At 45.6% G+C, this 24,596-nt stretch overlaps 1 protein-coding gene across 1 annotated transcript in view; it reads left to right on the top strand.

Moving 5' to 3' along the window:
- The first annotated feature begins 15,011 nt into the window (after positions 1-15,011).
- CCDC65 (coiled-coil domain containing 65) overlaps positions 15,012-24,596 on the top strand; it is a 154,520-nt gene continuing 144,935 nt past the window's right edge. The window contains exon 1 of the mRNA XM_044285958.1: positions 15,012-15,098. The gene's annotated coding sequence lies outside the window, so the exon portion shown is untranslated. The remainder of the gene's footprint in view (positions 15,099-24,596) is intronic.

Genomic DNA, 24,596 nt, shown 5'->3' with positions numbered 1-24,596 from the left:
AACCTGTCCTATTCTTGTCTGTTTTGCGGACGAGACTAGGCATTTATATTAATGGCTGTCCGTGCCGTTCGAACGCACAAGGACTCATCCGTGTTTTGCGGATCCGCAATTTGCAGACTGCAAAACACACAACGGTCGTGTGCATGTAGCCTAAGGACATCAGTATTCTAGTCCTAGAAAATGAAATGACAAACTCAATTCCATCTATATGCACCCATACACCCACTCATCTCACTTTCTCTATACACACAGGTATGCATAGGACAGAGTACGGACACGGGACAGCCGTGGAACATCATTTTTCCTAACTTCAGGGCAGCGCTTTGGATTACAGTCACAACAAGCCTATAACCTGGCGCAGGGCCCATGATGTTCCTTCCGTAAGGCGTTTGAAACATTCCCGGCATCTGGGACTTTCACAAGGATGGAAATTAAAAGTGGTTTAAATACAGCTCATCTGAGAGTTTCCCGTAGGTGAGAGATGAAAATTTCATTCTTGTAAATATTCCAGGAACACGCCTGGGTTATTAACTCCCTTTGTCTCTGATTCATCACGTTTGCTAGAAGAACTGTGACAAGTGTGAGGACGATGCACTTATCTCCACATTGTTGGTACCGTAATTCATTATAGATCCAACTTCAAAGTCTAGAACTGGCAGCAGTTTTGTTTTCAGTATCTTTTCTTCTAGCAAGCATTCAAAACTACATCATCAAAAATAAATAAAAAAGCATCAAAACTACATCCGAATGGTAAAAACTGCATGCAGTTTAACCTTGTATTTTACTATGCAGTCAAAAAAGTCTCATGTAAATACATTCTAAGGAAGTTTTTGAGCCTAGCACAGTTCTTCATTTATACCTTTCCTTTTTCCTTTTTTTTTGCATCCACTACTGGCATAGGCTAAAAGAAAACTAGGATTTGACCACCTGCCATACCTGCAGTTTGAAGAAGTTTTATTTATTTATATATTTTTTTTTTAGAACAGTTTTTAATGCTTTATTGAGAAGCCGTTGGAGAAAAAGACTTGAAAAAAAAAAAAACACCATACTTAACCCTTTCAGGGCTGGGCCCAAAAAAGGCCTGAAGGCCCAGGCAACTTTTTGCGATTTTGTGCACGTGTTGGTTTAGTGACCATAGCTTTTTTTATTTGTTTGACTACCAAAATAATTCCTGAACGGATCTCACAATCGAACACCAAAACGCCAGTGTGAAAGTAGCCTTAGGCCTCATGCACACGACCGTTGTTGTGGTCCACATCATAGCTGCATTTTTTGCGGCTCGGGTGCAGACCCATTCACTTCAGTGGGGCCGCAAAAGATGCGGACAGCACTCTGTGTTCCGTGCTCCGTTCTGTGGCCCTGCAAAAAAAATATAGCATGTCCTATTCTTGTCCATTTTGCGGACAAGAATAGGCATTTCTACAATGGGCCACCCGTTCCTCAAATTGCGGAAAGCACACGGGCGGCTTCTGTTTTTTCCAGATCCGCGGTTTGCGGACTGCAAAAAACGGAACGGTCGTGTGCATGAGGCCTTAGTTTAGTGTTAAAAAGAAGTGATAGATGCTTCCTATTTTGGAGGGAAAATAGATGATTGTCCAAAGAATTCTAACCGTTCCTTGGAAAAAGATTTCACAAAACTCCTGAGAGATTCCGACTAGGGTCAGACTGGGGCTCCCTGGGCCCACCAGGGGAAATTATCCTCGAGGCCCAAACCCCACATCATCAATAAAAGCCTCATGCACACGACCAATGTGTGTTTTGCGGTCCGAAAATTGCGGATCTGCAAAACACGGATGGCATCCATGTGCGTTCCGCAATATATTATACGGAACTACTCTGGTATCAGAGTCTGGACCCACCGGAATATCCTCTGGTACTCTAGTGGTACAGTCCGACATGTCTCTGCATTGGATGAAAAATGGAAGCGCAATGTGTTCGGTAGGCAGCTTACACTTGTTTGCTGGCAGGGCCTGTGAAATTCAGACATAGGTTCACACAGCTGTTTAGAAGCTTATTCAGTACAGGCCATTATAGTCACAACTGTCCATGTGATTGTAGGTTCCCACGTGCAGGAAGGCGTTAGAAAGAGGATGGTTTTCTCACGGAGCACCTGTCTCCCGCAGAGACTTGTCTGGCTGGCACATTAGTTCTCCCATCAGGCTGTTGACTCAGGCTGTTTATGCCTCACTATCTCTGCTGGATTTAATACCCCCTCTTGCTTTAGCAAACAGTATAATGAGTGCTAGGTTTCCACTGCCTGAGACTGCATGGGGGGCTGGCTAGGTAGGAGGGGAGAAACAGGGGTGAGTGATAAGAATATAATGCAGGGTTTTATGCACATTTATACACTGGCCACCCCAACCTCAGCCGCATGTGATCATGAAGTTTGGAGTATGAAGAAGGCGATACTCACTAATGAAGATAAGTAATAGTAGGGACTGTAGTCTGTGCTTGATGGATGATAGCGTCTACAGAGACAAGGCCAGACACTGACATGGCAAAGGAACGCCACATTGTAGTGCTATTCATGTATAAGGGAAAACACAAATAATTGAATATGTGTGAATATATACTATAACTCACCAAATATTTGAAAACACACATGTAATGTAACTTCATCCTTTATTGCTAAAACGTCATACAACACATAACATCTAAGATAATTTATACAGTCGTGGGCAAAAGTTTTGAGAATGACACAAATATTAGTTTTCACAAAGTTTGCTGCTAAACTGCTTTTAGATCTTTATTTCAGTTGTTTCTGTGATGTAGTGAAATATAATTACACGCACTTCATACGTTTCAAAGGCTTTTATCGACAATTACATGACATTTATGCAAAGAGTCAGTATTTGCAGTGTTGGCCCTTCTTTTTTTCAGGACCTCTGCAATTCGACTGGGCATGCTCTCAATCAACTTCAGGTCCAATTCCTGACTGATAGCAACCCATTCTTTCATAATCACTTCTTGGAGTTTGTCAGAATTAGTGGGTTTTTGTTTGTCCACCCGCCTCTTGAGGATTGACCACAAGTTCTCAATGGGATTAAGATCTGGTCCGGCCATGGACCCAAAATGTTAACGTTTTGGTCCCCGAGCCACTTAGTTATCACTTTTGCCTTATGGCACGGTGCTCCATCGTGCTGGAAAATGCATTGTTCTTCACCAAACTGTTGTTGGATTGTTGGAAGAAGTTGCTGTTGGAGGGTGTTTTGGTACCATTCTTTATTCATGGCTGTGTTTTTGGGCAAAATTGTGAGTGAGTCCACTCCCTTGGATGAGAAGCAACCCGACACATGAATGGTCTCAGGTTGCTTTACTGTTGGCATGACACAGGACTGATGGTAGCGCTCACCTTTTCTTCTCCGGACAAGCCTTTTTCCTGATGCCCCAAACAATCGGAAAGAGGCTTCATGGGAGAATATGACTTTGCCCCAGTTCTCAGCAGTCCATTCACCATATTTTCAGACGTGGCTTCTTTGCTGCCCTTCTTGACACCAGGCCATCTTCCAAAAGTCTTCGCCTCACTGTGCGTGCAGATGCGCTCCCACCTGCCTGCTGTCATTCCTGAGCAAGCTCTGCACTGCTGGCACTCCGATCCCGCAGCTGAATCCTCTTTAGGAGACGATCCCGGCACTTGCTGGACTTTCTTGGACACCCTGAAGCCTTCTTAACAAGAATTAAACCTCTTTCCTTGAAGTTCTTGATGATCCTATAAATTGTTGATTGAGGTGCAATCTTAGTAGCCACAATATCCTTGCCTGTGAAGCCATTTTTATGCAACGCAATGATGGCTGCACACATTTCTTTGCAGGTCACCATGGTTAACAATGGAAGACTGGAACAATGATTTCAAGCATCACCCTCCTTTTAACAGGTTAAGTCTGCCATTTTAACCCAATCAGCCTGACATAATGATCTCCAGCCTTGTGCTCGTCAACATTCTCACCTGAGTTAACAAGACGATTACTGAAATGATCTCAGCAGGTCCTTTAATGACAGCAATGAATTGCAGTGGAAAGGTTTTTTTGGGATTAAGTAAATTTTCATGGCAAGGAAGGACTATGCAATTCATCTGATCACTCTTCATAACATTCTGGAGTATATGCAAATTGCTATTATAAAAACTTAAGCAGCAACTTTTCCAATTTCCAATATTTATGTAATTCTCAAAACTTTTGGCCACGACTAGACTAGCAGCAATACAGGAAAGTGCTGTGACAGAAATAATTCCCCCCCAGCCAGAAGCGGTCGGCATATTCAAGTCTCAAAGGAGTGTGCAACATATATAGCGCTTGACACTAAGGTGTCAAGATATTTGGAACTACACCTAATCCTCCATGTTGCTACAAACATATTGCACAATCCCACAAACTTAATGCCTGTCAGTCATTGCAAAGAATCTCAGCAGAAAAGAGCTTAAAATGAGTAATAATACATAGTCCAAGCAAGACAAGGCAATAAAAGGGCTAAAAACAGTTTAGAAAAGTAGTATAAAAAGGAGAGACATATACAGACCAGGAGCCAAGGGGGAACACCACATCCTCTTGGGGGCCCCCAAGAGGAAACGAGGCGAAACGCACGTCGGGGTTAGTGTTCCCCCTTGGCTCCTGGTCTGTATATGTCTCTCCTTTTTATGCTACTTTTCTAAACTGTTTTTAGCCCTTTTATTGCCTTGTCTTGCTTGGACTATGTATTATTACTCATTTTAAGCTCTTTTCTGCTGAGATTCTTTGCAATGACTGACAGGCATTAAGTTTGTGGGATTGTGCAATATGTTTGTAGCAACATGGAGGATTAGGTGTAGTTCCAAATATCTTGACACCTTAGTGTCAAGCGCTATATATGTTGCACACTCCTTTGAGATTTGAATATGCCGACCGCTTCTGGCTGGGGGGGAATTATTTCTGTCACAGCACTGTCCTGTATTGCTGCTAGTCTATAAATTATGTTAGATGTTATGTGTTAGAAACATAGAATGCGTCGGCAGATAAGACCCATTTGGCCCATCTAGTCTGCCCAATATACTGAATACTATGGATAGCCCCTGGCCCTATCTTATATGAAGGATGGCCTTATGCCTATCCCATGCATGCTTAAACTCCTTCACTGTATTTGCAGCTACCACTTCTGCAGGAAGGCTATTCCATGCATCCACTACTCTCTCAGTAAAGTAATACTTCCTGATATTACTTTTAAACCTTTGCCCCTCTAATTTATAACTATGTCCTCTTGTAGCAGTTTTTCTTCTTTTAAATATTCTCCCTTGTTGATTCCCTTTATGTATTTAAAAGTGTCTATCATATCCCCTATGTCTCGTCTTTCTTCCAAGCTATACATGTTACGGTCCTTTAACCTTTCCTGGTAAGTTTTATCCTGCAATCCATGTACCAGTTTAGTAGCTCTTCTCTGAACTCTCTCCAAAGTATCAATATCCTTCTGGAGATATGGTCTCCAGTACTGAGCACAATACTCCAAATGAGGTCTCACTAGTGCTCTGTAGAGCGGCATGAGCACCTCCCTCTTTCTACTGGTAATGCCTCTCCCTATACACCCAAGCATTCTGTTGTATGACATTTTATCAATAAAGGATAAAGTAAGGGTACTTTCACACTAGCGTTTTTCTTTTCCGGCGCTGAGTTCCGTCCTAGGGGCTCAAATCCGGAAAAGAACTGATCAGTTTTATCCTAATGCATTCTGAATGGAGAGTAATCGGTTCAGGATGTCTTCAGGATGTCTTCAGTTCAGTCTTTTTGACTGATCAGGCTTTTCAGAAAACCGTAGCATGTTGTATTTTTAGGCCTCTTTCACACTTGCGTTGCCCGGATCCGGCGTGTACTCCATTTGCCGGAATTACACGCCGGATCCGGAAAAACGCAAGTGAACTGAAAGCATTTGAAGACGGATCCGTCTTCAAAATGCTTTCAGTGTTACTATGGCAGCCAGGACGCTATTAAAGTCCTGGTTGCCATAGTAGTAGTGGGGAGCGGTATACTTACAGTACGTGCGGCTCCCGGGGCGCTCCAGAATGACGTCAGAGCGCCCCATGCGCATGGATGACGTGTCCATGCGATCACGTGATCCATGCGCTTGGGGCGCCCTGACGTCACTCTGGAGCGCCCCGGGAGCCGCACGGACGGTAAGTATGCTGCTCCCCACTACACTTTAACATGGCTGCCAGGACTTTAGCGTCCCGGCAGCCATGGTAACCATTCAGAAAAAGCTAAACGTCGGATCCGGCAATGCGCCGAAACGACGTTTAGCTTAAGGCCGGATTAATGCCTTTCAATGGGCATTAATTACGGATCCGGCCTTGCGGCAAGTCTTCAGGATTTTTGGCCGGAGCAAAAAGCGCAGCATGCTGCGGTATTTTCTACGGCCAAAAAACGTTCCGGTCCGGAACTGAAGACATCCTGATGCATCCTGAACGGATTTCTCTCCATTCAGAATGCATTAGGATAAAACTGATCAGGATTCTTCGACGGAACTCTATGCCAGAAGAAAAGAACGCATGTGTGAAAGAGCCCTTACCTCCGGCCAAAAATCCTGAACACTTTGACTGAACGCCTGATCAGGCCTTTTTCCCATTGGCTTGCATTAACGCCGGATCCGGCGCCGTGTGTTCAGTCAAACCGGATCCGGCTTTTGCATGTTAAACCCGAAAAATTTGAAAAAAAGTTAAAGTCCATAAATGGCGGATCCGTTTTTTCCAATGCATTTTTTAATTGTGATCAAAATCCTGATCAGGATTCAAATGTAATCCTTTTTTTACACCGGCAGTTCCGATGTCGGAATTGAACGCCGGATTTAAATAACGCTAGTGTGAAAGTAGCCTTACATTACATGTGTGTTTTCAAATATTTGGTGAGTTATGTATAAGTGAACCAACCCAGATCCCACGGCTATAGACCGTTTATACCCACTTTCAGCGTGTAGCTACCTAACCCTGGGTTCACACCTGAGCGTTTTACAGCGCGTTCAAACGCGCTGTAAAACGCTTAAGACATGAAATCCAATGCTTCCCTATGGGAAGGGTTCACACCTGGGCGTTTTACAGCGCGTTCCTACGCGCTGTAAAACGCCCGACGCTCAAACAAGTGCTTGAGCTTTTTTTGGGGCGTTTGTCGCGCGTTTTGGCCCATAGACTTCAATGGGAACTCGCAACGCTTGATTTTAGCGCGTTTTTGACAAACATGCAGGAAAAGGCCCAACACCAGGTGCAAAGCACAGTTTTGTGTAGAGGATCCAGCATGGAGGAGTCTCTGTGTGACACTGAGAACCTCATCAGGCTGGTCCAAGGAAAACGCTGCCTGTATGATACGCAGGATGCCAACTACAAAAACAGGAGGAGCAGGCAGCAGGCCTGGGAGGATATTGGCAAAAGCATCTGGCCAGATTGGAGAAGTTTCACCAAGACAGTGAAACAGGGAAAAGGTATTTCCATGTGTGTTGTAAAGTGAAAGTAAACTCCTTGTGTGCAGTGGTGTACCAACTATATGTAATAGCCCTGGCCAGCTCTACCTGCAGCCCTCCAGCTGTTGTCAAACGCCACCTCCACAAATGCTGGCCTGTATTTTACTTGCTGGAGCCTGTGCAGGCATGCATGGAGTGGGATTTTAGCAACAGCTAGAGGGACGCAGCATCACCATCCCTGTTCTTGTATATGGGCACTCAGTGGCCTTAGTTTACAAAGAATAATGTGCACATTACATGTTGTAATAGTGTCCCCTCGCCCCTTTAGTTTTTAGTACTGTCCTGGTTCACCCTCCCCCACATTATGGTACAATGCAATGGGCCAGTATGATCAATTTGCAGTGGTTCCACTATCTTGTGCCAGACTGCGCTCTTTCAATCCGCAAATGTAGTGGCATTTTGAAATGTAGGCCTAAGTTTGGGTTGAGGGATTTGAATCCTAAGTTGTTATTGATATTGTGTATTTTTTAGAATGAGACTGTTTGTGGGCTCTGGGTGGCAAGGCATATGTTAGGTGTTTGGGTTTGTAACGTGCCAGTATTGGGCACCTTGATGGGATCCGTTATTTCACCCTCCTTGGCTTATATTCTACTGGCCGAGTATTGGCCACTTAAATGGGACACATGATTTCGCCCATATTTCTAAACCCTTGTTAATGGGCGACTATTGATGGCCACTATAGGGGCATCCTCAAGGGGCACTATATAGGTTACAAAAAAAACAAATGCCCAAAAGATTGTTTCCAAATTTTTCATTTAGCCCTAGTCATAATCAAACTAATTAGAAAATCAAATAATATGTAAACACACTTTTCCGACAAAAAATATAAATGAACAGAAACTTAGATGGCTTCCAATTGCCATGGTAACGCCCCATGTGGGCTCACAAAATATGCGTTGAAGTGGTCCCGGACAGCTGCACCGTGCCGGGTCCCACGCACACCGCTCTGATTCCGACTCTCCAAGGAATGGCTGAGGGAATCTTCGAAATTAAAGCCATCCCGTACACGGACAAAATTATGCAGAGCACACGCTGCCTTCACGGCCGAGATAGCGGTCTCCAATTTGAAATAAATGGGCGAATGGAGAAAGCGCCATTTGTTCGCTAAAATCCCTAAGGCGCACTCCACCACCCTGCGTGCCCTTGTCAGCCGGTAATTAAATACACGCCTGGCAATGGAGAGTCCCCGGCTGGAGTACGGCCTCATCAGATGCTCCCCCAGCGCAAAGGCCTCGTCCCCCACAAAAACGAAGGGCATAGCGGGAAAAGTGGTCCCAGGCAGTGTGGTGTTCCCCGGGAGGTCCAGCTCATTATTATTGAGCATTTGGCCAAAGGCCGAATGCCCGAAAACAGCTGAGTCTGAGCTGCTGCCGTAGGACCCCACATCAATGTATCGGAAGCAATAGTTTGCATCAGACACCGCAAAAAGAACAAAAGAAAAATATTTTTTATAATTAAAAAATTGACTCCCGCTCCTTATGGGCTTCTGAACGCGGATATGCTTCCCGTCTATTGCGCCGACACAGTTTGGGAAATTGCAGGATTCGAAAAACAGATACGCAATTTGCAGCCAGTCCTCCTTCTGTGGTTGGGCCATCACAGCAGGATGAAGGACGTCCCAAATTGCCACGCAGGTTTCACGGATGATCATGCTGGCTGTGGACTTCCCAATGAGAAAGGCGAAGTGTAGACTGGCCAATGACTGGCCGGTAGCTAAATACCTGAAACAAATGTAAGAAAATAAAGAGATATTAACGGATGCTTTTTATTTCGTTTTTCATAGTCAACACGATCAAAGGCAAATGGAAAAGCCTGAAAGACGCCTTTATCCGCCATCGCCGCAAACAAAAGGAGCAGAGGAGCGGATCCTCCCCAGGCGGACGCTCCAGTTATGTGCATGCAGCACAAATGTCATTTTTGATATCGTGCACCGAAATGCGGAGGTGAGTCAAGGGCATACACATTGAGGAGAGGATGTGGTATGACATTACATACATTCAATTTCATATGGGGAACATACTTACCTATATTTTCCACTTCACAGCACCGATAGTAGCTGGGAACCCAGCCAGGCGCAAGCTGATGAGGAAGAGGACGAGGGCACAATCGACAGTGAGCCGGGCCCATCTATGGGGCCAATGAGTCCTCCAGCCCCCCCCCCCCCCCCCACTCCGACTTTCGTCAGCCCCATGCAGACTGTCCAAGCCGTACCAGAGGCAACTCGGCAGACCAGACATAAAAGGAGGAGAACTGAGAGACAGGAGGACCGCCTAATCGGCTGCCTGGATGCCCTGGCACATCCTGTGCCCAAACTTAGCAGCGACGCATATTTTCTCCTGAGTCTAGAGGAGAAAAAGCTGCATGTGCCGAGACATCTGATCACCAAAGTAAGGGAGGAGGTGACTAACACCATAGACAAGTATTGCCTCCCTTATGAGCTAGCAACGTCTAGCACTGCCCCACAGCATCCCCCACAGCATCCCCCACAGCATCCCCCACAGCATCCCCCACAGCAGCCACCACAGCAGCCATCACAGCAGCCACCACAATATGGCCACCAATATGGGGCACAATATTGCCCACAATATGCCCCACAATATGGCCCACTACATCCCCAACATGCACAACAACACCCTCACACATACCCAGCACACACATACACACAAAGTAACATACAACACCCTCTTGAGACATGGCAGACACAACACACATCATACCCATATCCCTCTTCAAGCACGGGCCCAAGCACCTCTACCATCACCACCACTGAAATGCCACCCGCCAATCAGTCTCGCGGAGCCAGAGAGACACGGCGGGATCCCGAGGCAGAGTTTTCTGGGCCGCAATATGAAACCCTTTGAGAAACGGAGAAGAGGGAAATTCTCCGGCTCAAGGGTTTGGGAGCCAAAAAGGGCACTTATCTTGAAAATTGTTGGTCATATTTATATCTTATTTTTACTACATTGCTCCTTTGTTTGTAAAACAGTTTAAACACAGTTTATTTGGAAATGTATGATGTGAATACATTCACCAAAGTTTAAAAAATTTAAACAACTGTTTGGACTATTTTTGGAAAGTGAGGGGTAAAACATGGCCAAATGTGGATACATGATGCATGTATGGGATATCTATGCCACACGTTGACAACATACACATCACATACCCCCCGCACAAACACTCATACGTCACAAACAGCAAGAGAAACAGGGCGAAACTCAGATCATGGCACAACACACTGCAAATGGTTTAAATGGCCACAATAATAGGCTACTTACCGCAAAGTAATGACCAGTCTTTCCACTGGTGGGATGCAGTCCCGCATGAAGGTGTCCTGACGCTGCAAATGAGGAGACAACAGCACCAGGAGCTCGTCAAAGCTGGGAAACAATAAAATGTTCATGGTTAACAATACAAAAAGCACAAAACACTTAGCTTAACCATTGAAAAAACATTGCAACCACGTATACGTACTAACCTGTGGATGGACATCCTGGTGTAGTCAAAAAACTGGTCCTCATGGGCACGGAGGTTGGCATACAGTGCCCAGAACTGGCCCCTCTCCTGTCTATTTGCAATCACAGGATGGACCTAGAAACGTCGCCTGCTGTCCCGCCTTCTCCTCAAGCGTTCCAGGTGGATAGCTGCAACAAGTGCCGCAACACGTCGCCGTCTATAGCATTCCATGACTCCAAACCACACACTCTACCAACACACATGGAATTTCACACCTACAATGCCCTAGGATTGGCCAAACTTCATATACACAGGGATATTTGCTGATTGGACAACACTGCAGTCAATCACAGAAACGCGTGTCAAACGCGCGTTTACTATTGCAAAAAACGCGCATAAAAACGCGCATAAAAACGTGCATTAAACGTGCGTTAAAACGCGCGTCTCAGAAACGATCAGGTGTGAACCCAGGGTAAGGCTACTTTCACGCCGGGTGAACAGCCTGTCGGATTCGTCCTGCCGCTAGTGACCGCGTGCCTCCGGACTGCTGCTCCGTCCCCATTGACTATAATAGTGGTGAGGGTGGAGTTCTGGCGAGGCACGGCAGCGCACGCAAAAGGCTGCCGGAATAAAACTAAGACATGTCCGACCTTTATTCCAGCAGCCTCTCGTCGTGCCGGAACTCCGCCCTGCCCCCATTATAGTCAATGGGGACGGAGCGGCAGTCTGGGGGCACACGGTCACTAGCGGCAGGACGGATCTGACAGGCTGTTCACCCGACGGAACAGCCTGCCAGAGGTCCGTGCCGCTAGTGTGAAAGTAGCCTAAGGCCTACTGTCTCCTCTAATCAGGTCTTCGGCTGGCTCTATATTCTGAAATTTTCTAAACTGAGATGTTTAAGGGCCCTATAACACCTACAGATTCTGCAGGCGATTGTCGTGAGGGAAGCGTTCCTTCCCGGCAATCGCCTGCTCACTAGCGGAGGAGGCTCCTGCTATTACATGCAGCGTTCTCCTCCTCAGTATAGGGACGAGCGATCCCTATGCCATCACTCATCCCCATACAGAATCATTGTTTGCTGGCAGCAGAGTGCTTATCACACGGCATGATCTGCCGGCGGCAAACTATTATTTTTAAACATGTTCAAGGACTCAGATTACCCAATGAACGAGTGTTTTACCGTATACGGAACGCCATAAAAAGAAAACCCATAAAACTGTTGCAGAATAGCATTTTTTTTTTTCAATTTCACCCCATTTGCATTTTTTTTTTCAAATCCCCACTTCGTCTCATGCAATATTAAATAACGTCATTAGAAAGTACAACTTGTCCCGCAAAAAACAAGCCCTCATATGGCTACGTAAAGGAAAAAAAAAAAGAATATCATCCCAGAAGGTCAGGGAGTGAAAAATAAAACGCAAAAACAAAAAACCCTCCGGAGCTGAAATGGTTAAGTAAGCCGAGAACAACACAAGTTGGTCAGTTGTGTTTGACTTTTACAGCTAAACAGTCATCAAAATCATCTGTTGTATCTGTGTACATCTTGTTTAAAATGACATTAGACTTAGGCCCCATGCACACGGCCGTGTTTCACGGCCGTGTGCGGGCCGTGGAACCGCGGCCTGGATCCCTCCTGAGAGCAGGAGCGCACGGCGTCACTGGTTGCTATGACGCCGTGCGCTCCCTGCTGCCGGCACAGTACAGTAATACACTGGTATAGATCATACCAGTGTATCACTGTATTGCGGCGGCAGCAGGGAGCGCACGGCGTCATAGCAACCAGTGACGCCGTGCGCTCCTGCTCTCAGGAGGGATCCAGGCCGCGGTTCCACGGCCCGCACACGGCCGTGTGCATGGGGCCTTACACACCCTTCGATGTTTCAAGGTGTTCATACACTGTCAAAGCTGTCAGATGACCTGCCTCATGCACACGACCATTGTTTTATTCCGTGTCCGTTACGCCGTTTCTCGTGATTTTCTGTGGACCCATTGATTTTCAATGGGTCCGTTGAAAACTCGGCTAATGCACCGTTTGCCTTCCGCATCCGTGATTCGTGGTTCCAGTCCGTAAAAAAAATATAACCTGTCCTATTATTTTCACAGAAAACGTTTTTTTATTTTATTAACTGGACAACCCCCTTTACTTACAGATACTGAAGTATACAAACCACATAAGAAGTTAATGTTCATATGGGCTACCTGAGGGTCACATAATATGAGCTGTTCTGTGTAACGTGTTGGTTTTTACCTGTCCTTAACTATTGTTTTGCTAGCAAATGACTAGCATAGGTGTCAAATCTGGGTATGGATATTTAAAAGGCTTGTCCCAGGAAAAATATTCTGCAGTTTTAAAACTGGACCCGAATACTTTTTGTATTTGCATGCAATTAATAATTTAGTATAGCCACTGAGCTATTCACTAAAATCTCTTTAGCACCAGCTGCAGTTTTTTTTCTCTTTACTTCTCTGTCCACCTTGCTGAGGTGGACGCACATGCTCCATTCTATCCTTCAGCTACCTGCTGAGCTATGATAGGAAGAGAGCTGCAGCAGAAAGGACATGACCCCTGAGCTGTTGGCTTGAAATAAATCTAGCAGAGCATTGAATGGGGAGATCTCTGGATGGTGAGGTACAGGGCTGGTTCTAGCTTTGTTAGAAAGATGTTGTCATGTACCATATGATGTGTGATTTTCATTTTTTACATTTTTTATGAGATAACCCCTTTAAGTGGCAATCGTGACTTAGCATGTTATTAGGCACCAGACGTGGATATGTGGATATGTTCCAGTTCTACAAAAATCAAGACAAGATAAAAGTATTTGTCCTGTGCCGTTCATAACAGCATTTATTAGCAGCTCTTCTTTCTTTAAAAAAATCTCATCAGTACACTATGTATATGAGATTCCTCATCACTATGAGACTCCTCTCATATACATAACTGCCCCGGCAGCATTTGAGTATCCACAATCATGGAATTCCTACAAACACAAGCAAATTCAACAACCATAAGGCTACTTTCACACTCGCGTTTGGTGCGGATCCATCTTGCATCTGCACAGACGGATCCTTACCGATAATGCAAACGCTTGTATCCATTCAGAACGGATCAGTTTGCATTATTCATTAAAAAAAAAGTCTAAGTCAAAACAAATCGGTCTTGACTTACATTGAAAGTCAATGGGGGACAGATACGTTTTCAATTGCACCATATTGTGTCAATGATAAACGGATCCATCCCCATTGACTTAGGCCTCATGTACACGGCCGTGTTCCGCGGCCGAGAGCGGACCTTGGAAACCCGTGCGGGATTCCTCCTGACAGTATGAGCGCACGGCGTCATTGGTTGCTATGACGCCGTGCGCTCCCTGCTGCCGCTGCAATACAGTAATACACTGGTATGATCTATACCAGTGTATTACTGTACAGTGGCGGCAGCAGGGAGCGCACGGCGTCATAGCAAACAATGACGCCGTGCGCTCATACTGTCAGGAGGAATCCCGGACGGGTTTCCACGGTCCGCCTTTGGCCGCGGCACACGGCCGTGTACATGAGGCCTTACATTGTAAGTCAGGACGGATCCTTTTGGCTCCGCATAGTCAGACGGACACCAAAACGCTGCAAGCTGCGTTTTAGTGACTGTCTAAAAAACGCAACAGAGACCAAACGCAGCCAAACTGATGCATTCTGAGCGGATCCTTATCTATTCAGAATGCATTGGGGCTGAACTGATCCGTTTTGGGCCGCTTGTGAGAGCCCTGAAACGGATTTCACAAACGGAAATCAAAACGCCAGTGTGAAAGTAGGCTAAAGTGAAAAAAATTTAATTCAAGATGAATAATTGTAATAACATAGTCTGGTGATGAGAGGGTTAATAAAGACAGCCATAAGTAATACCTGGTACTGCTAAATTATTTCCTGGCTATACTCATTTTAAGTTCACAAAAATTTCCAGAATGTGAAAACCTTTCATTAAGCCTCTTACATAACCCTGATAGAAATGTGTATTGTGTGCAGACATTTCACAACCGGCATTGATTAAATAAATGTGAGACGTTACCCAACTCTATAACTTTCCAAACCCTCTATAATCCTCGTCAGGGCTATCCAGAATGGGTCCAAGCAGGGTAGCTCCAGAAGAACGGGACTTTTCACACAATAGAGTGTCAGCTCTTCAGGTGAGTGACCTCATAGCAATAACAAGTCATCAGGTAAGTTCTATATATAACAGCCCGACTTGACTTCAGGTGTTTATATCCTGAGATTCCTGCCATTACAATACAGGGCGACGATCGGCTGAACGATTGGATGTTCGTTCCTGATCGGTGCCCAGAGAACAAACAATAAAACTCTCATTTGACGTTCATTGCCTCTTTTATGTGGACATTATTTGTTGGCAGCCTTTGCTCTCATGTCTGTGGATGTGCTGCTGACACTAACGTATAAAAGGAGGAGGACGAATAATTGCACAAAAGATCATTTGTCCAAACAAAATGAAAGTAAATAGGCGCTATATTATGCATCGGTGCTCGTTATGGGCAGTTTATCTACCCATGTTAAAGGGCCCTTAGGCCACATGTACACAGTGCATATTACATGCGGAAAATCCACAGCTGGATTTACACGGGCCGAAGTGTTCCTTCCCAATAGTCGGCTGCTCGTTCAGTAAAGGAGACCGCTACATTTTTTTTAATTTATTTTTTTAAACTCGTTTTATTGAAGAGTAATATGACAAGTATGGCACATAGAATATCACAGTGACCCTCGCAGGGGCCATTCATAAATGCAGATACAATGCACAGTAGAGGCTAAGGTAACAGTCAATCAGCTATGGTCATCTAGGCACGACATGCAGAATAGTTGCACATACTGTACAGTTATGGAACATAGATTTACAGGTACATAACGCATACAGGTAAACACTTAAGCTTAAATAGTTCATACAGAGCTATCCATCAAGCCCAACCACTTGCTACGAAAAGGCTAGTGAGGGCCATCGGCCGCCGAGTACCGGTGCGCATCGTGCATGGTAAGTGGGGACGAACACCAGTCCCCCCAAACCCTGTCAAATTTTTGCGGGCATACCCTATGCTTATAGACTATATTCTCCATAGAGACCGCGCTATTCACTAAGGAGAGCCATTGACCTTTTGTGGGGGGAGTGTCCCCCATCCAGCGCAGGGCAATCGCCTTTCTAGCCATAAACAGTGTTCTTTCCAGGAAAATCCTATGATAGTGTGACCAAGACTCCTCATCAACTATACCTAGGATGCACATCTTGGGGCACAGCTGCAATGTTGGAGGTACCAGGGCCTTGAGAATCTCCAGTACCGATATCCAATACTGATGAATAGATGGGCAGTCCCAGATCATGTGCCAAAAATTTGCACCCTCCACACCGCATCTGTGACACCTGGAGTTATCCATCCTGCCCATCTTGTGGAGCCTAGTGGGAGTTAAATAACTGTAGTGTAAAATAAAGAGCTGGGTCATCCTGTTATTAATAGAGGGGGGCACTCTAGTTGGAGCAATTAAATCCTCCCCCCACTCCTCAGAGGTCAAGGAGGGTATGTGCTTTTTCCACTTGTCCTCGACGGCCAACGGGGTCACCAGCATGCGGCAATCGAGCAAGTGAGTGTAGAGGACCGACACTATTCCTCTAGGTCCTTGAGACCTCAGTATCCCAATGATAGGATACTTGGATATACATCTACTTCCACCCCTAAACTGGGCTTGAAGTGCGTGACGCAGCTGCAGGTACCTATAAAACAGGGTACTCGGCACCAGGAATTTGTCCTGAATCCGAGAGAATGTGAGCAGCTGATTGCCTACGTATATATCCCCCAGCGCTTGAATCCCATATCTTCTCCACTCCCCTACCCCGTCTAGCCCCGACAAATGGGGAAACATACAGTTGTCCCACATGGGGATGTCACTAGGAAGATCTTTATACGAACTCAGCTTGGAGGCCTGCCATATCTGATGGGCTAGTTTATGAATCGGGAGAGTGCACTTTTGTAGGCGTCCCACCCCTTCCAGCACAGGCCATAACGTAGTAACCTGCAGATACTCATGCAAGTAATATTCCGCATTGGGCCTCGAAGCCTCGGTGACTCAGCTCCTCAGAAATGTCAGCTGACTAGCGATAAAGTAAAGAAAAAAATCAGGTAGGGCAGCACCCCCCTGCAGCTTTGACCTCTGAAGAACAGGGAGCGAAAGCTTCCTTCTAGCCTTCCCCCAGACAAAGGCAGTGACCAAGGTATGAATGCGTTTAAAGAAACCTTGGGGAATCGGGGTACAGGCGTGAGACAGTACATATAGACCTTTGGGTAACAGAACCATTTTCACCAAATTTAGTCTACCCATGGCAGACAAAGGAAGGGACTCCCACGTTTTCATTTTATCCTGAAATAGTGATTCCAGGGGCTCGAAGACCGCTACATTTACATGCAGCGATCTCCTTCACTGTATGAGGATGGGTACAGTGATCCCTCATCATCATACAGAATCATGGCTTCTGAGCAGCAGATGGCTGTTTAGACCACACGATCTGCTGCTAAGGGTCCATTCACACGTCCGTAGTGTATTGCGGATCCATAATTTGCGGAACGGCACGGACAGCCTTTAATATAACTGCTTATTCTTGTCCGCAAAGCGCGGACAAGAAAAGGACAGGTTATATTTTTTTACGGGGCCACGGAACGGAGCAACGGATGCGGACAGCACACGGAGTGCCCCTGGGTGGGGCTACGCTACATTCAAGTGAACAGAGCTTAGCCCCGCCCACGCTAGTTGATACTAATCGTGACATCACTGGGCCTGCGATAAACAGCGAGAAGGCCGCGCCGCTGCCTTCTTAAACAGCTGATCGGCGGGGGTCCTGGGTGTCGGACCCCCGCCGATCAGATGAGATAGATCATCAGTTAAAAAGAGCAGAACCCCTTTAACTTTCTCTACATGATAAATGTCATTTGCTGAAGTGAGAGAACCCCTTTAAATCTCTGAATTCTCTCTGTTATTGCAAAAATATCCCCATCACATGAATTCTGTCTGCCAGATTTCTTTCAAAATAGCAAGTGCTGACTACATCTATAAGAATGAGTGGTAGCATGGGAAAGTCCACAATAAGCACATCTGCATGTGCTTCAGTCAACATGAGATCTTTTCCAGGAACAGGCATACATGAAATATAGGAATCCAACCTTACAGCCGGCTATTAACTTAACCAGGTTTAGGCCTCTTGCACACGAACGTTGTGTGGCCGTATCGTGGCCCGCATACGGCGGGTACGCAATATACGGGCACTTGAATGGGTCCACAATAACGGAGATGCGGAATGGAAGCACGGATCGGAACCCCACAGAAGCACTACAGAGTGCTTCCGTGGTGTTTCTGTCCGTGCCTCCGCACCACAACTTGTTCTATTTGCCTTGAACTTGTTCTATTTTTTTGCAATGGGGAGGGATCACAGACCCATTCAACAGACCCGTCCCGGCAGCCGCAAATTGCGGTCCCCAATGCACTGAACGAATGCACAACTTTTGTGTGCAAGAGGCCTTACTGATCAGGATGTGAACTTTGAGCAGACAGATTAGCAAATGCAAATTTAGGGGAATACAAAAATCTGGCACACAAGTCATGCCGCTATATATATAGAGAGGATATCCATATAATCAAATCAGATCCTGGCAAGATCGTATATACACGTGTGAACACAGTGCACAAACTGTGTATTTGAGACGTCTGAGGTCTGAATCTGCAAAATACGAGTCACTTTGGGCCCCATGAATTGATGGTGGTGTAGATGTTGTAGGCGTGGATTTACATGGCCCAAATATCGGACAGTTCATGCGAACACTCGTTCCTGACAATCTGCCCATGTAAATGTGCCACCGATCACCTGATTAACGAGCAAAACACTTTGTTTGTAAACACTTGTTTATCTGACGATCCTGTCGTTATGATTTCTAGGCAGCAGAGCGTGGTGTCTAAACAGTGATCTGCTGCCCAGAAACAATGGAGATGAGCGATCCCAATGGCGATCCTTCGTCCACATACAGCGAAGGAGATCGCTACATGTAAATGCAGCAGTTTCCTTCATTGAACGAGCAGCCGACTATCAGGAAGCCCTCCTCTTGGCCAAAAGCCAGGTACATAAAGATCTGATGCTCTCAACATTAATTAATTTAGGCAATATTTTGTGTTGCACTGTGGTATCTCGTTCTGCTGAGGTAGTAGTTTGTGCTGCACTGTGGTGTCTGGGGCCACTTTAAAGGGAACCTGTCACCTGGATTTTGGGTATAGAGCTGAGGACATGGGTTGCTAGATCGCCGCTAGCACATCCGCAATACCCAGTCCCCATAGCTCTGTGTGCTTTTATTGTGTAAAAAAAACGATTTGATACATATGCAAATTAACCTAAGATGAGTCAGAGCTTGAAAGTATGACTCTTCTCTGGTCACACAAGTAAGATATGACTCTTATGTTAATTTGCATATGTATCAAATTGTTTTTTTTTTACACAATAAAAGCACACAGAGCTATGGGGACTGGGTATTGCGGATGTGCTAGCGGCGATCTAGCAACCCATGTCCTCAGCTCTATACCCAAAATCCAGGTGACAGGTTCCCTTTAAGTTCTCAGTCCACCCCTGTTTAGAATGCTCAACTTAATGATCCCCTGACACTCCCTGCGGCAGCCTGGTCTCCCGCAATCAATCCATACACGTCTGATGTCAGATCCACTTTAAGGCTAGGTCTACACTACGACATTTTTCACGCTACATTTTGTTGCACCAATGTCGCGCGACAATTCGAGATGGATTTTCCTGCATGTTGCATGTTGCAGTGCGATACCATAGACTGCCATTATAAAAATTGTTTCGTGACATTGGTGCAACAAAATGTTGCGCGACAAATGTTGAGGTGTAGTTGTGCCCTATCTGTCGAGCGACTTATTGTCGTTGTGTATCCCTAGCCTAAAGGGTTCTCCAAGACTATAGCATTAATATCATAGGCTATCAATGTTTGATCAGTGGAGGTCCAACCCAGTCTTGGAGTGCAGTCTACCAGGACAACAGCAGCTAGGCTCCCTCATCCAATCAGGTGCGGTCGACTGTTAGGCCTCGTTCACACTTCAGTGTTTGGTCAGTGATTTCCATCAGTGATTTGTGAGCCAAAACCAGAAGTGGAGCCTCCACAGACATGAGGTAGAAGGGAAAGATCTGCTCCTGTTCTGTGTTTAGAGCCGCACCTGGTTTTGGCTCACAAATCACTGATGGAAATCACTGACTAAACACTGAAGTGTGAACGAGGCCTTACTCTCTAGACTCCTTCAATGTATGCATATAAATAGGTAATTATAATTAATTATAATAAAAATAGTAATACAAATAATTATGATGCGGTTTTGTCACTGTCAGTGAATGTATGCCAGGGGGTTTCCTGGTGTGGAACTGTGACTTTTTTGAGACTCTTCAAAAAGTTGTACATCATAAATGAGACACAAAAGTGTTCCAATCTGTAATCCAGACCAACTTTTCACCCCGCTTTGAAAGTGACTTGACATCAGTTACAACATTTTTTTTACACCACAAAACTGGTGTAGCAGATTTAATAAATGTCCCCATAAGGCATCATGCACACGACTGTATTGAGGTCTGCAAACCACGAAACTAATATGGACACCTTTCTTTTTACAATCCACATTTTTTCTCACTCCCATTACTAGAAATGACTATTCTCGTCCATAATATGGACAAGATTAGGATATGTTCTATAATTTGTGGAATGAACACATGAATGCCATGTCATCCATGTGCTGTCCGTTTCGTTTTTTGCGGACCCATAGAAACGAATGGGTCCATGTGCAATCCGCAGAAAATGTGGTTCGGACATGGATACAAAATACGGTCTTGTGCATGAGGTCTATATGTTTAGTAAGGAACTTTCCTCTCTGTGCTAAGAAATGCTGAGAGAATGAGCAACACATTTGTGTAAATGATGCAACTTTAGGAAGATCATCTTTAAATTATATAAATGTGATGAAATCTGAAAAAAATCTTAAGGAAATATGATTCACAGCTATCTACAAAAAAATAACTTTTATGCTGTAATTTTTCCCCTTTAGAAGAAAGCTTAGACACCACTGAGCCACTTTCTGGATTTGTTGTGGATTCGGCACAGAATATCTGCAATGAAATAAAGTATGATCCTAGTTTCAAAACCTCTTTCACACACTGCGGTAAAAATATCTGAGTGAATTTTACATGTTGCAGATTTTCACATTCACAGCATGCCTATTATGTTGCAAATGCAGAAACGCCATTTCTGTCAGAATCCTTGGCCATCAAAATTGTCCATAATCCGTGATACAGAATGGGAATAGGATGTTTAGGGCACACCATAAGGGTCCATCCACACATCCATAAGTGTTTTGCGGTCCGCAAATTGCAGATCTGCAAAACAAAGATACCGGCCGTGTGCGTTCTGCATTTTGCAGACTGCACATAGCCGGGCCTATTCTAGTCCACGACTGCGGACAAGAATAGGACATGCTCCATCTTTTCTGCGGGGCCACGGTGTGCTCTCCGCATCTTTTGCAGTCCCATTGAAATGGACATGGGTTGCTAGATGGCTGCTAGCACATCCGCAATACCCATTCCCCATAGCTCTGTGTGCTTTTATTGTGTAAAAAAAAAAAAACATTTGATACATATGCAAATTAACCTTAGATGAGTCCTGTATGTGAGTTGAGTCAGGGACAGGAATCATCTCAGGTTAATTTGCATATGTATCAAATCGGGTTTTTTTTACACAATAAAAGCACACATATACCATTAAAAAGGGGGGAAAGTCGCAGGAAAAGACACCATCCCGGTAATACACACACAACAATAAGGCCCCTTTCACACGGGCGAGTATTCCACGCGGATGCGTGAGTTGAACGCATTGCACCCGCACTGAATCCTGACCCATACATTTCTATGGGGCTGTTCACATGAGTGGTGATTTTCATGAATCACTTGTGCGTTTCATGAAAATCGCAGCATGCTCCTCTTTGTGCGTTTTTCACATAACGCAGGCCCCATAGAAATGAATGGGGTTGATTGAAAATCGCAAGCATCCGCAAGCAAGTGCGGATGCAGTGCGATTTTCACGCACAGTTGCTAGGAGACGATCGGGATGGAGACCCGATCATTATTATTTTCCCTTATAACATGGTTCTAAGGGAAAATAATAGCATTCTGAATACAGAATGCATAGTAAAATAACGCTGGAGGGGTTAAAAAATAAATATATAATTTAACTCACCTTAGTCCACTTGATTGCTTAGCCCGGCATCTCCTTCTGTCTTCATCTTAGCTCTGTGTAGCAACAGGACCTGTGGTGACGTCACTCCGGTCATCACATGATCCATCACCATGGTAAAAGATCATGTGATGGATCATGTGATGACTGGAGTGACGTCACCACAGGTCCTGTTGCTACACAGAGCAGCGGCGTATCTATAGGGGGTGCAGAGGTAGCAGTCGCTACCGGGCCCAGGAGCCAGAGGGGCCCAAAGACCCTTGTGCCACATAAGACACTGGCATTATAGAAAGTGCATACTGGCCAATTTACACCTCTGGCTGGAGGGCAGCAGGAAGGATATGTGCTCCCCTGCCCCTTTCCAACAAGCACTGAGAGAAGGGGGGCCCAAGCTGAACTCTTGCACCAGGGCCCATGAGCTTTTAGCTACGCCCCTGACACAGAGCTAAGGTGAAGACAGAAGGAGATGCCGGGCTACGCGATCAAGTGGACTAAGGTGAGTTAAAAAAAAAATATTTTATTTTTAACCCCGCTATTTTACTATGCATTCTGTATTCAGAATGCTATTATTTTCCCTTATAATCATGTTATAAGGGAAAATAATAATGATCGGGTCTCCATCCCGATCGTCTCCTAGCAACCGTGCGTGAAAATCGCACCGCATCCGCACTCGCTTGCGGATGCTTGCGATTTTTACGCAACCCCATTCATTTCTATGGGGCCTGCATTACGTGAAAAACTCACGCATCGCATCCGCGCAGAATACTCGCCCATGTGAAAGGGGCCTTATTGTTGTGTGTGTATTACCGGGATGGTGTCTTTTCCTGTGACTGTCCCCCCTTTTTAATGGTATATGTGTGCTTTTATTGTGTAAAAAAACCCGATTTGATACATTTGCAAATTAACCTGAGACGAGTCCTGTCCCTGACTTATCTCACGTACAGGACTCATCTAAGGTTAATTTGCATATGTATCAAATGGTTTTTTTTACACAATAAAAGCACACAGAGCTATGGGGACTGGGTATTGCGGATGTGCTAGTGGCCATCTAGCAACCCATGTCCATTGGACCTGTGGAGAGTCATAGATCAGGCTTGCGGTTTCCACGACCGCGACCCCTACCTCTCTTATTATTTTCAGAACGCCTCTGGGTTCTGTCTCCCCCCTGAAATCTTCCTCCTCCTCTACCCCTTCCTCGACCCCGAAAGGACTGCTGGGGGAGGGATTTACCCTTCTTGTCCGCTAGGTTCTCCATGAGAGCATCTAACTCGGAACCGAACAATCTACCAGGTTCGTAGGGAAGGGAGCAAAGGTTAAATTTGGACGTGTTGTCCGCCGCCCATGGTTTTAACCAGAGTGGGCGCCTACTGGCTGAGGAAAGCGCCATCGACTTGGCCGCTAATTTTAACTGTTGTTGGGAGGAGTCTGTTAAGAAATCAATCCCCAGTAAGAGGGTCTTGAATTGGTCCAAGATGTCGTCCCGGGCAACCCCAGAATCCAAGTCTGATTGGATTCTGAGAGTGCGTGCACGGATGAATTCCGATACCTCAGAGCACGCTATAGCAACCGAGGCAGAAGCGGAGGCAGCCGAGTAGTTGCGTCTAAGCGTGCACTCTGCTCGTCTATCTAAGGGGTCCTTTAGGTTGCTGCCGTCGTCTGAAGGCACTAGGGTTCTCTTGGAGAGCTTTGATATGGCCATATCCACTTTTGGAGGTGGAACCCAAACTAAGGAGTCCGCATCCTGTAGAGGGAACATTAGTTTAAATCTTTTTGTTAACACTGGCCCCTTCTCCGGGTGTTTCCACTCGGTTGCCATTAACTTCTTTAAAGACTCGTCCACTTTAAAGGCCCTTGGCCCCCTAGAGGTGGACTGTGGAGCTTCCCCTTGCTCAACATCATGGTCCCTTGACCTGATGGAGCGCAATAGTCTGAGTTTTTTCGGCCGGAAAGAGGAAGGCCGAACTCTCTTCCTCAGAGGAAGAATTGTCTTCAATGGAGACGACGTCTTCAGACATGGGAACAGGACCAGGAGAAGCCTGTCTGGGCCTCTTGTTGGAGACTGCTCCCTTAATTTCGGCAATAGACGTATTTATGAACTGTTTCATCCATGAAAACATATCCACCATCGTTGGTTCTGGGTCCGCTCTGGGACGGCAGCCTGGACATCGATGGAATTCGTATGAATCCGGCAATGGGGTGCTGCAGGTGGAGCAGGCGAGATGTTTCTGCTTCTGGGTAGATTTGCCTAGGACACAGAGCACAGAATAAGAATTTGGACCCAAATTGGTACAAAAAAGGGAAGCAGTACCTTACCGTGAGGTGGCGATGCCATCTTAGAAGCAAGCAAGGTGACTTCAAGGAAAACTT

Source organism: Bufo gargarizans, chromosome 3 (assembly GCF_014858855.1).
Source record: "Bufo gargarizans isolate SCDJY-AF-19 chromosome 3, ASM1485885v1, whole genome shotgun sequence".
NCBI classification, from domain to species: Eukaryota; Metazoa; Chordata; class Amphibia; order Anura; family Bufonidae; genus Bufo; species Bufo gargarizans.
Note: the sequence above shows the minus strand (reverse complement) of the source record. Positions and strands in the feature narration are given on the sequence as shown.